A 12,013-nucleotide genomic window follows, 5' to 3' on the forward strand; every position below is an offset into this window, starting at 1 on the left:
GGGGGTCACCACAACATGAGGAACCGTATTAAAGGGTCCCGGCATTAGGAAGGTTGAGAACCACTGCTTTGGAGGACAATTCTCAGGTCTACAGGTCACTATGACCCTGAACTGACTTGAAATGTAGTTGTTTTCTTTTAGATTGCATTATATGTACTATAAAATCCTCCTATACCCCTGGGGTTATAATCTCATCCAGGATCGAATTGTGTTTGTTATGTCAGTGAGACAGGAGTAGTGTAGACTGTGTCTTAAATCCATATCTTGAGAAAAGATTAAACAAATGATAGAAGCAAAGTTGGGGAGAGCCAAGCACATGAAGATGGCTCAGGAGCTGAAGTTCAACAGGACAAGAGCTCTCCTCCAGAGAGAAAACTTTCCCCTAAACTAGAACCTAGAATTCAGACTTCTAGCTTCATAAACTATGAAGACTAATTTCTGTTTGTTAAAGCTACTATCTTGGGCTGGATTCTCTAGGGAAGCAAAACCAATGATGTTTATATACCCTGTTTCCCTGAAAGTAAGACATCCCCCGAAAATAAGACCTACTTACAGTTTTGCCTCTCGCTGAAATATAAGGCATCCCCCTTTAACAATAAACAATAATTCCATTATGGAGGTTTACAACTGATGGCTGTGATTACATTGTTAGGTAATAAGGGATTACTAAGTGTTAAGAACCAAATCACTGAGAATCCTGGCCCAGCCAAGCTGACACAAAACCCGTCACAGCTACCCATTTGTGTTATTTGTGTTAAAGCAGTACTAAATAACTAAAACAGCACCTGTTTCTCTCGACTTCTTCAAAGCCACTTTTTGCAGCCACTCAAAAGATAATGTCCAAGCATATGCCCAAAACAATCTGTCCAATTATCTAGTGTCCAAAGATAGTTCACATTTAAGATGGTGCAAAGAGAAATATTATCTTTTATTTGCCCAACTTCTACCCTGGTAGAGTAGTGTGTTATGCATTGGGGCTGCTAATCGCGAGATCAACAGTTTGAAACCACAAGCTGGTCTACGGGAGAAAGACAAGGCTTCAGAAACCCACAGAAACAGTTCTGCTCCATCCTGTAAACAACTGTTTACAGGAGTAGAAAGCCCAGTGTTGCTCCTAAAGAGCTGGTGGTGGTTATGAACTGCTGACCATGTGGATCACCGCCCACCTCTACACCACCAGGGCTCCTATAGGGCTGCTTTGAGTCAGAACTGACTTGGTAGCAGTGGTTTAGGTTTGGGTTCTTCTACCCTCATTTAAACCTCTTTTTCCACCTGAATTCTCTTTTTTTGGTGACATCCTCTAGCTACCATTATCTCCCAAGTCAATAATTAGACCCCCTTCCTCTTCCTCATGCCTATTAATCACTCAATGCTACAGATTTTATCATCTAAACGTTTCCTGGGTGTAGGCACTCTTTCTCCACTGCTACAGCCTTTGTTTAGTCCCTTTTAAAACTTCACTTAGATCAGTGATTCTCAACCTTCCTAATGCCATGACCCTTTAATACGGTTCCTCATGTTGTGACCCCCAACCATAAAATTATTTTTGTTGCAACTTCATAACTGTAATTTTGCTACTGTTATGAATCAGGCGACCCTGTGAAAGGGTCGTTCAATCCCCAAAGGGCTTGCAACCCAGAGGCTGAGAACCGCTGACTTAGATATTAGCATAGCCTGTTCCAAATACCAAATCCATTACCACCAAGTAGATTCCAACCTTGACTCCACATGTCACAGAGTAGAGCTGGCCCATAGAGTTTTCTTGGCTGTCATTTTCTTTTTCTTTTCTTTTTTTCTTACTTTTATTGGGGGCTCTTACATCTTTTATCACAATCCATACATTCATCCATTGTGTCAAACACATTTGCACATATGCCGCCATCATCATTTTCAAAACCTTCTCTTCCCACTTGAGCCCCTGATATCAGCTCCCCATTTCTTCCCCCTCCCTCCCCTGCCCTTTCTCCCTCACAAACCCTTGATAAGTTATAGATTATTTTCATATCTTACATTTTCCTCCATCACCCCTCACCCACTTTTCCATTATTCGTCCTCCTGGGAGGGGGTTATATGTTGATCCTTGTGATCAATGTCCCCCTTTTTCCCCCTACCCTCCCCTAATCCTCCTGATATCTATACTCTCATTGTTGGGCCTGAGGGGTTTATCTATCCTGGATTCCCTGTGTTGAGGGCTCTTATCTGTAACAGTGTGCATGTTCTGGACTAATCTGATTTGTAAGGTAGAATTGAGGTCATGCTGGTGGGGGAAAGGAAGTACCAAAGAACTAGAAGAAAGTTGTGTGTTTCATCATTGCTATACTGCACCCTGACTGGCTCATCTCCTCCCTGCAACCCTTCTGTAAGGGGATGTCCAGTTGCCTCCAGATGGGCTTTGGGTCTCCACTCCACACTCCCTCTCATTCACAATGATCTGATTTTTTGTTCTGTGATGCCTGATACCTGATTGCATCAACACCTCATGATCACACAGACTGGTATGCTTCTTCCATGTGGGCTTTGTTGCTTCTCAGCTAGATGGCCGCTTGTTTACCTTCAAGCCTTTAAGACCCCAGATGCTATATCTTTTGGTAGCCAGGCAGCATCAGCTTTCTTAACCACATTTGCTTATGCACCCATTTTTGTCTTCAGCGATTGTGTTGGGAAGGTGAGCATGACAGAATTTGTCTGTCATTTTCTTTCTTTTTTTCCCTTAAATCATTTTATCGGGGGCTCATACAAGTCTTATCACAATCCATACATCGATTGAATCAGGCATGTTTGTACATATGTTGCCTTCATTCTTTTCTAGACATTTGCTTTCTATTGAGCCCTTGGTATCAGCTCCTCTTTCCTCCCTCCTCCTTCCAACCCCACCCTCATAACCCCGATAGATTGTATATTGTTGTTATTTTCATCTCTCACACTGACTGCTGTCTCCCTTCCCCTATGTTTTCTGTTCTTCTCCCTGTAGGGTGGTGTATGGTTATATGTCGATCATTGTGATCGGTTCCCCCTTTCTCCCTTCCTCTCCCCCTTTTCCCCTACCCTTCTGGTATCACTATTCCCACTCCTGTACCTAGATTCTGTGTATCGTGAGCCCCATCTCTTATCTATACCTGTGTGCATGTTCCCGTCTAGTCTGAATTGAGAAGCAGCACTGGGGTCATGGTTGTGGGGGGTGAGGAAGTCTCAAGGAACCGGAGGAATATAGTGTTTTTCATCGACGCTTTACTGTACCCTGGTGACTCATCCCTTCCCTGTGGCCCCTCTGTGGGGAGATTGTTCCATTGTCCATGGATCCAGAGATCCATGGGCTTTGGATCTCTGCTCCAGGTCCCCTCATTCTCAACAATATGTTTTTGTTTGTTATGTGTCTGCTGATGCCTATTACCCGGTCCCTATGACTCCTCATGATCGCACTGGCGGTGTGCTTCTTCCATGTGGACTTGTTGCTTCACTGCTGAATGGCAGCTTGTGTAACTCCAAGCCTTTAAGACCCCAGTCGCTGTATCTTTTAATAGCCGGGCGCCATCCCCCTTCTTCACCACATTTGCTTATGCACCCGTTTTGTTTTCAGCAATTGTGTCAGGAGGGCAAACATCTCAGACTGCCGATTGGTTAGAACAAAGTGTTCTTGTATTGAGGGAGGGTATGAGCACAGGCCCAAAGTCCATCCCCTACCTCAGTATATTGCTGTATAAATATATTGGGCCAATGCCTCTATTTTTGTGGATTTATATATGTACACCACTGTTTCTACCTCCATCCATTGCTTTGCTTCCTAGGTCCTTCCTCTGTTTCCTTTTACCTTCCTCCTGCCCCACTGTCACTTCCCCCATATTTCCGCCTCTTGGTACCTCCTCTTAGCTAGTTTGCTGTTGCTCCGACACCCTCCCACCCTCGGATCCCTATCTCCTCCTTGTTACTGACTCCAACACCCCAGTTGTTCCCCTGTCCTTGGCGCAGCCTGCTCAGTGTCTCTTTCCCCACCAACCTCACCTCCCAGGTCTCCCCGGGACCACCGGTCCCGCTGCTCTCAGGCATGCCTCCTGTGCCTATCCTATATAGGTAGGTACCCCAACTGTGACATAGCCCCAACTGATTTTTTTAAATGATAATAATAAATAAATAAGATAAAATTAAATTAAAAAGAGAGAAGGAATATACAGAAATCCCCGGTCCATTCACTGGGCTCCACCGGGGCTTTGTAGCTCTGCCTTGCTCCAACTGTTGATCTGGTATGCTCTCTTCTTGGTTTGCTCTGCTTTAGAGGGTTCAAACCATACTGCCTCCCCACCATCTGACCCCGGAAATGTCCTCTGTCACAATCTGCTCCAGTAAGGGGACAATGTGACAGGTGCTGTTGTTGGTTGTCCAGTCCCCTCTATGTTGCCCAGCCCCCTCTGTGTCCCATTAGCTCCCAGCAGGGACGTCATCCTCAGGCCTGGTGTGCCCATGTGGGGTCCAGGCCGGCTCTTTCTTTCTCTTCCTTCCTCCTGGTCTGCTTCCATGTGTGTGTGGCATGCTGGCCCCTCTCCCCAACCTGTAGGTTCGGTGCTGCTCTCTACCACACCCACTTCCAGGGAGGGATCAGTTTGGCTCTGGTTGGGGCCAGCCCTATAGCTCTCTCTCTCTTTTCATGCATCCTTCCATGGGGCCAAGCTGTCCTCATGGTTTGGTGCATCGTGGTAGGGTCTATCTGCCTACTCCCGATTCTGTGGAGACAAGACCAGTACTCCCGGCCTGGGTGGATTAGTGCCTTGCTTCCTCCATCATACTTTCACACACGCACCTTTTCTCCTTCCCCCCTCTCTCCTTTTGGCTGTCATTTTCATTGAAGCAGAAAAGGTCAGACGTTTCTTCTGTAACAGCTAGGTGGGTTCATATCACTAACCTTTAAGTTGGTCATTGAGCACAAAGCCATTTGCATCTCCTATACAGTAGCCTGTATAGGGAACTATACAGTCTGTCTCCTAATTACCTCGAATCCATTAGCTTTGCCCTGCCACAAAACTGATTCTTCTAAAAAGCCTTGTTTTCCTCTGCTTAAGTGCTTTCCCCAGTGTGAGACCTGGGAAGGTAAAGCCAGGAGGAAGACAGACACTGAAGGCTTAGGGCTGAGCATTCTGGGCTAAGGTGACGCAGAGCCACCAAGGCCAAGGCTGAGGAGGGAGCCAGGGCCAAAAAGCCAGCTAAGGAGATCAGGAGCTTTTTACCTAAAGAAAATATGAGCAAATGGGTAACTGTATTAAGGACAATGAGTCGCTGCCAGAGAGAGAGTTATCAATATGGAAAAGATGAAGACTGGAGTAAATCCTACAGTGTTGAATTGGATAAGAAATACTAATGTGAGCATACAGTTATAGTTAGGTAAATAAGAGTATGCTAAATAGAGGTAAAGGGCTTGATTGTATCCCTCAAAAATATAAGCTGGAAATCCTAACCCTTATACTTATTTACTGTTTAGCTGAAAACCAGAAAGTTGTAGTTCAAACCCAGCAGACCTCCAAGGGAGAATGATGTGACGTTCAGCTTCCATGAAGATGACCAAACACTGGACCAGATGCCCGGGCATCAAGACTACTCTGGCTCTAGCACCCCTACTGGACTGATTAGACCTGCCCCTGTGGGTTTCTGACTCGGAATTTCCATCTTTATGGGAGCAGAAAGCCCCATCTTTCTCCCGCAGAGCAGCTGCTGGTTTTTGAACTGCTACCTTGCAGTTAGTCGTCCAACATATAGCCTACAGGCCTGGAAACTCTGTGGGACATCTCTACTCTGTGCCTTAGGGTTGCTATGAGCTGAAATCAATTTTGATATTTGTTGTTATAATTTCTTTTGAGAATGGATTTTATTATGTTAATGAGTCTGTATTCGTGGATGGCATATCTTAAGTCAATCTTCTGTGATAGAAAGGAGCAGATGAAGCAAGCAAGCACAGAGGGGAAAATACATCCTCATCACCATCGACCAGAGCAGACAAGAACCATCTACCAGAGCAGACAGAGAGCAAGGATGGTGTAGTAGTTATGTGTTGGGCTGCTAACTACAAGGTCAGCAGTTTGAAACCACCAGTCATTAACCTTTTTCTTTGTAGGAGAAAGATGGGGCTTTCTATTCCTGTAGAGTTAGTCTCAGAAACTCAAAGGCATTGACCCTGTCTCATAGTTCACTATGAGTCAGCATCAACTCAATGGCAGTAAGTATTTTGAGAAAACTCCAGGGCTCCTTAGAGAATTGGCTGACTCTAGGATGAGAGCAGAAAACACAAATGAAGCTGGAACGTTTCATTGTGACAGAACATAAAACCAAAAGGCAAGCTCACTGCTATTGAGCTGCTGCCGACTCAGTGACCCTATAGGACAGGGTGGAACCGCCCCTGTGGGTTTCTAAGTCTGTAGTAACTCTTTACAGAAGTGGAAAGCCTTCTTTTTCTCCCATGGAGCAGCTGGTGGTTTCGAACAGCTGGCTTTGCGGTTAGCAGCCCAAGTCTTAATCACTATGCTACCAACGCCACTATGCCCTTCCAGAGACTATAAAACAAACACAGTAGCCAACTTCAATAGCTCCCCTGGCCATGCCAGGGCCATATGAGCATCAGAATAAATAATACTTTAGTATGGATTACAATTCAATATAAAGAAAACCAAAATTCTCACCACTGGACCAGTAGGTAACATCTTGATAAACAGAGGAAAGTTTGACATGGTCAAGGATGTTTTCTTGCTTGAATTCACAATCAGTGATCATGGAAGCAGCAGTCAAGAGATCAAATGACTCATTGCCTTGGGTAAATCTGCACAAGATTTCTTTAAAGTATTGAAAATCAAGCAAGTTATTTTGAGAACTAAGGGGTGCCTGACCCAAACCATGGTATTTTCTTTCTTTTTTTTTTCTTCAGATTCCTTTTTTTCCCCCTCGGATAATATTTATATTGACATGTCTTACTTATGCCAATATATCCCTTCCTTCTCAAGGCATGGTATTTTCAATTGCCTCATGTGCATGTGAAAGTTGTATATTGAACAAGGAAGACCAAAGAAAAATTAATGCATTTGAATTGTGATGTTGGCAAAGTATGTTGAAAGTACCATGGACTGCTAAAAGAACACACAATCATGGAAGACGCACAGCAAGAATATTCCTTAACACAAGGATGGTAAGGTTTGATCTCACATACTTTGCACATGTTGTCAGGAGGGACCTGTCCCTGGAAAAGGACATCATGTTTGGTAAAGTAGAGGTGCAGCAAAAAGGGAGAAGGCCCACAAGTTGGATTGACACCGTGGCTGCAACAATAGGCGCAAACGTTAAGAACACTTGTGAGGATGTAACGACTAGACAGTGTTTCGTTCTCTTGTACACGGGGTCACTATGAATCAGAACCTACCTGATGCCACCTGACAACAACTATCCGATTAACACCCTTTTCAAAAACAGTAGTCCATGAACCCAGACAGATGAAAATAAATAAATGAAGAGTAAGGCTAAAGCTCCTCTTTAATCACTAAAATATCAACTAATAAACATTACGGGGGAAGAATGGAATTAGAAAGTCCCAATTTGGTAACCATAATAATTATTATTCTAGAAAGAATAATCAATGGATTTAAGTTTGTTAAGGATTATTTATATAATCTCAATGTAACTCCCTTTACAATTTCTATCATTTAAAAAGGAAAACTTTAAGTTCACAGTGGAGAAACTGAAGCCGGCAGATACTCTCTGAATGGAGTTATCAGATCTATCAAAGTAGAGCAACCCCACTTTGTCCATATCCTGATATGAAACACTAAGAAGTGTATCTTCTGTGGTGTTCATTCCAAAAATGTATTCTTAATTATGAGGAAGCATCAGACAAAGCCAAAGTAAAGACATTCTGTAATTAATTGACCTGCTCTGTTCAAAACTGCCAAGGGCCTGAAAGACAAGGACAGATTTGAGGAACTGTTCCAGATTAAAGGAGACTAAAGAAACATGACAACTCAGTGCAGCACATGATCGTTGGTTGGATTTTAGATGAGACTATTACTTGAAAGGAGCCCTACTGGCCTAGTGGTCATGTGTTAGGCTGCAACCCCAAGGTTGGCAGTTCAAAACCACCAGCCACTCCTCAGGAGAAAGATGGTGCTATCTACTCCGTTAAACAATGAGCAGTCCTGAACGTCACAGAGACACTACCCTTCCTGTAGCATCACTATTAGTTGACATCTACTTGATGCCAGTGAGTTTGAGTTTGGTTTATTGCTGTAAAGGAGATTGGGTGGTATTGTATTCCACGTGTTCTCCGATTTAGACAGTTGTACTATAGTACCGTAATTATCTCAGGAGATAAATAGCTAGATGACAAATAAGTATGAAGAGACAGAGGGGGAAAATGAATGATAAACCAAGTGTGATAGAATGTTAACATCTGGGGAACTTAGGTAGACCAGAATCCTTTGTAAAATTCCTACAACTTTTGCTTAAGGTTAAAGTATTCCAAAATGCAAGTGTTTTTTAATCCTTCCCAGCAGCTCATCAGAGCCTGCATAGAGGTTAGGCATTTGGCTGTGACCCAGAAGGCCAGCAGTTCAAAACCACCAGTGACTCTGTGGGAGAAAAACAGGGCTTACAACTTTTGTAAACAGTTACAGTATTGGAAATTACCAGGGCCAGTTCTACCCTGTCCTATAGAGATGCTGTGAGTCGGCATAGACTCGATGTCAGTGAGTTTGGTTTTTATGGTTTGAGAGGCTTATTACCTACCTGTAGAATGAAGGCCATGCCAGTTTCTTTTTGTATTCCTGTTTAACTCATTAGCCTCATCTCTCCCTAATTTTGTCTTGTCCTTGACCTGCCCAACAATAGCAAACTGTTCATGCTTCTGTAAGCCCACATATTCCATGTTCTTAATCATGCTGTTCCCTCTGTCTTGGCTGCGTTTCCCTACTTGATCTCCATGGTGAAATTACTATTTCTTCAAAATCTAGTCCAGACACCAGTTCACCCAGAAAATACTTGCTGACATTCTCAACTCTTGTCAATCAATCCCCCCTCTGTAGTACCTCTGACTAAGCCAGGGACAAGTACTAAGTTGCTATTATCAACCCGTTTTGCTGTTTTAGGGATCCCTGGTGGCAGCATAGTAGTTACTCACAGGGCTGTTAACCTCAAGGCCCGCAGTTCGAAACCACCAGCTGCTCTGAGGGAGAAAGATGGAACTTTCTACTCCTGTAAAAAGGTATAGTCCCAGAGACCCACAGGGGCAGTTCTGCCCGGTACAATAAGGTCACTAAGAGTTGGCATCAACTCAGTGAATTGTTGTTGTTGGTCATGGTGGTGCTGGCCATTGAGTTGATTGTGACGTATGGTGATCCCGTGTGTGCATATGTAACTGTTCCACAGGGATTTCAAGGCTGTGACCTTTCACACACACGTCGCCAGGCTTGTCGTCTGAGGCACTCTAGATGAGTTCTGACTGCCAACCGTTTGGCTAGTATTGAAGGGCTTAACGATTTGCACCACCCAGGAACTCCACAACTGTAAGTTTAGGTCATCTGTAGTAAGGATTTGCTACAGGATAGATAGGATGCTAGTGATTTTACTTTTAATCCTCACAGTAACTCTCTGGGGAAGGTACCAGTATTAATCTCATTTTTTATTTTGTTAGCCCAATATTACATAGTCACTAATTAGCTGAGCCTAGACTTGAGTTTAGCACTATATGATTTGAAATCTTATACTCTTAACCACTATATTTCATTGCTCAATTTTTTGAACCTTCCTCTCCTACTAGGCTGAATTATTTGTGAAAGGAAGGCATATGTCTTATTTCTCTCTCTTAGTCCCTAAACCTATTACAATGCTTGGCATATAATAGGTCCTCCATAAAAATTTCATTAAATTCTGAGCACATAGTTTATAGAAGGCTATGGATGACAAAATCTAAAATATATCTTCAGGGTCCCCGTTTGCCTCCAAGTGAATCCCCTCTGACTATTGAACAGGGATGTGAATAACCTTGCTATAGGCAGAATGCATTGGAAGATGTACTAATGCAGATATAGCTGGGTTAAAAGATAATACCTTATCATTTGTTCTCCCTTTTGTCCCTTTTAAATTTTTTCAAGTTTTTATTTTATTATCTGCTGTTATCTTTTTAACTGGGGTTTTTCTATTTTGTTTTATTATTGGGTTTTTTTCCTTTTCTTGTATGTTTTTCATTATAGTAACCCAGTAGTACATCTATGGGGACAATAACGGAACTAATAGTTTCTAGGGTTATGACAAGGAGTCCTACTGGTATTATGGTTAGGAGTTGGGCTGCTAACTGCAGGGTCAGCAGTTTGAGACCACCAGCTTCTCCAAGGAAGCTTTCTACTCTCATAAAGCATTACAGTCTCAGAAAGTCACAAGGCAATTCTACCCTGCCCTATACAGTCACAATGAGTCAGCATTCACTTAATGGTAGTGATTTTGGTTTCGGGTTTTAGGTTATGCCAGGAATGTTGAGAGGAAATGAGGACTTAATAATAATGAGTACAAGAAAGAAGAATATGTTCTGGAGTTGATTGTAGTGATAATTGCATAACTCTTTTTATTATGTTTAAACTAGTCAACTGTATGATATGTGAATTTTATGTCAACAAAAAGTGTTAAAAATTTTTTAATAAAATAAAACAGCTAAAGAATCTTACTGTGTATGCTGCTAAGACTTCTTTGAGAACCTAATCATTTCTCAAGAATCCCAGTTTCCCAGAGGTCGGGTTAAAAGAGTTTTGTTACCAAATTCTGCTGGTCATCCTTACTGGAGCATTCTGTAGATAGATAGATAGATAGATAGATAGATAGATAGATAGATAGATAGATAGATAGATAGATAGATAGATGATAAACATTATGCCAGTATCTACCTTCCTTAGACATAGAATCTCCAGAGCTTTTTCTGGAAATCTTGCGTCTAAAATCTCTTGGATGACTTGTAATAGGCCTGCTGGCCAAGAGACTAGTCCCTTTCCAGTCAATTCTGAAATTACAGGGGCTCCTTGAGGGTTTGCTATTTCTTCACCTCAGTTGTCTCTACAGATGAGCACCCCTGGATTAAATGAGCATTAAAAGTCCCTAAGTTAGGACTCAAATGAATGACAGCTTCAACTTTAACTCTTCCTGGTATACCCATTCTTGGTAACCAACCACCATGTAAGAAGTCAGACTATCCTGAGACATTTGGTATAGACATCACATTCCTCTACTTTCCCCTCTGTATGATATTGGTGAATACATATCCAATAAAACACAAGTAAAAAATGTTCTGTTGTACATAGGGTCACTAGATGGCACCTAACAACAGCAACACTATGTCTCATTTCTATTATGTGTATCAAGTCAATTCTGATGCACAGTGAGTGACCCAATGTACAACAGAACAAAGCACTGCTCAATCCTGTACTGTCCTCAAAATTTTATACTTGAGCCCATTATTGTAGCACGTTGTCACCCCATCTTCTTGAGAGTCTTACTCTATAAAGTCTTGAGAGACCTTATAAACCACCCCTTTTCCAGGGACTGGTTTCCCCAGATAACCAGTTTCGAAATATTCATAACCATCTCAGTATTTGAGATGAAGTGTCCCTATGCTCACTTCTAAGGAGCCTTTTGGCCGCACTTCTTGCAAGACAAATGTCTTCATTCTTCTGGCAGTTCGTGGCTTATTCAATATTTTCTCCTAACACCATAAGGTCCCAGTTCTTCTTTGGTCTTCCTCATTAATAGTCTAGTTTTTCATGCATATAAGGTAATTGAAAGTACCATGGCTGGGTCAGGCATGCATTGGTCCTCAAAGTGAAATATTTTCTTCTTCTTTTTTTTTTTTTTTAACACTTTGAAGAGGTGTTTTACAGCAAATTTGTCCAAATGCAATATGTTCCTTGATTTATTTCTCTTTTTTCATGTCTTAAAAGTAATAAATATATCCCATGTTTCAAAGATGTGACCAGTTCTGTAGAATGTTTTTCATCAGTAGTTGGCAACT

Source organism: Echinops telfairi, unplaced genomic scaffold, assembly GCF_000313985.2.
Source record: "Echinops telfairi isolate 266 unplaced genomic scaffold, ASM31398v2 ScPeMD7_7468;HRSCAF=8506_0, whole genome shotgun sequence".
In the NCBI taxonomy this organism is placed as follows: domain Eukaryota; kingdom Metazoa; phylum Chordata; class Mammalia; order Afrosoricida; family Tenrecidae; genus Echinops; species Echinops telfairi.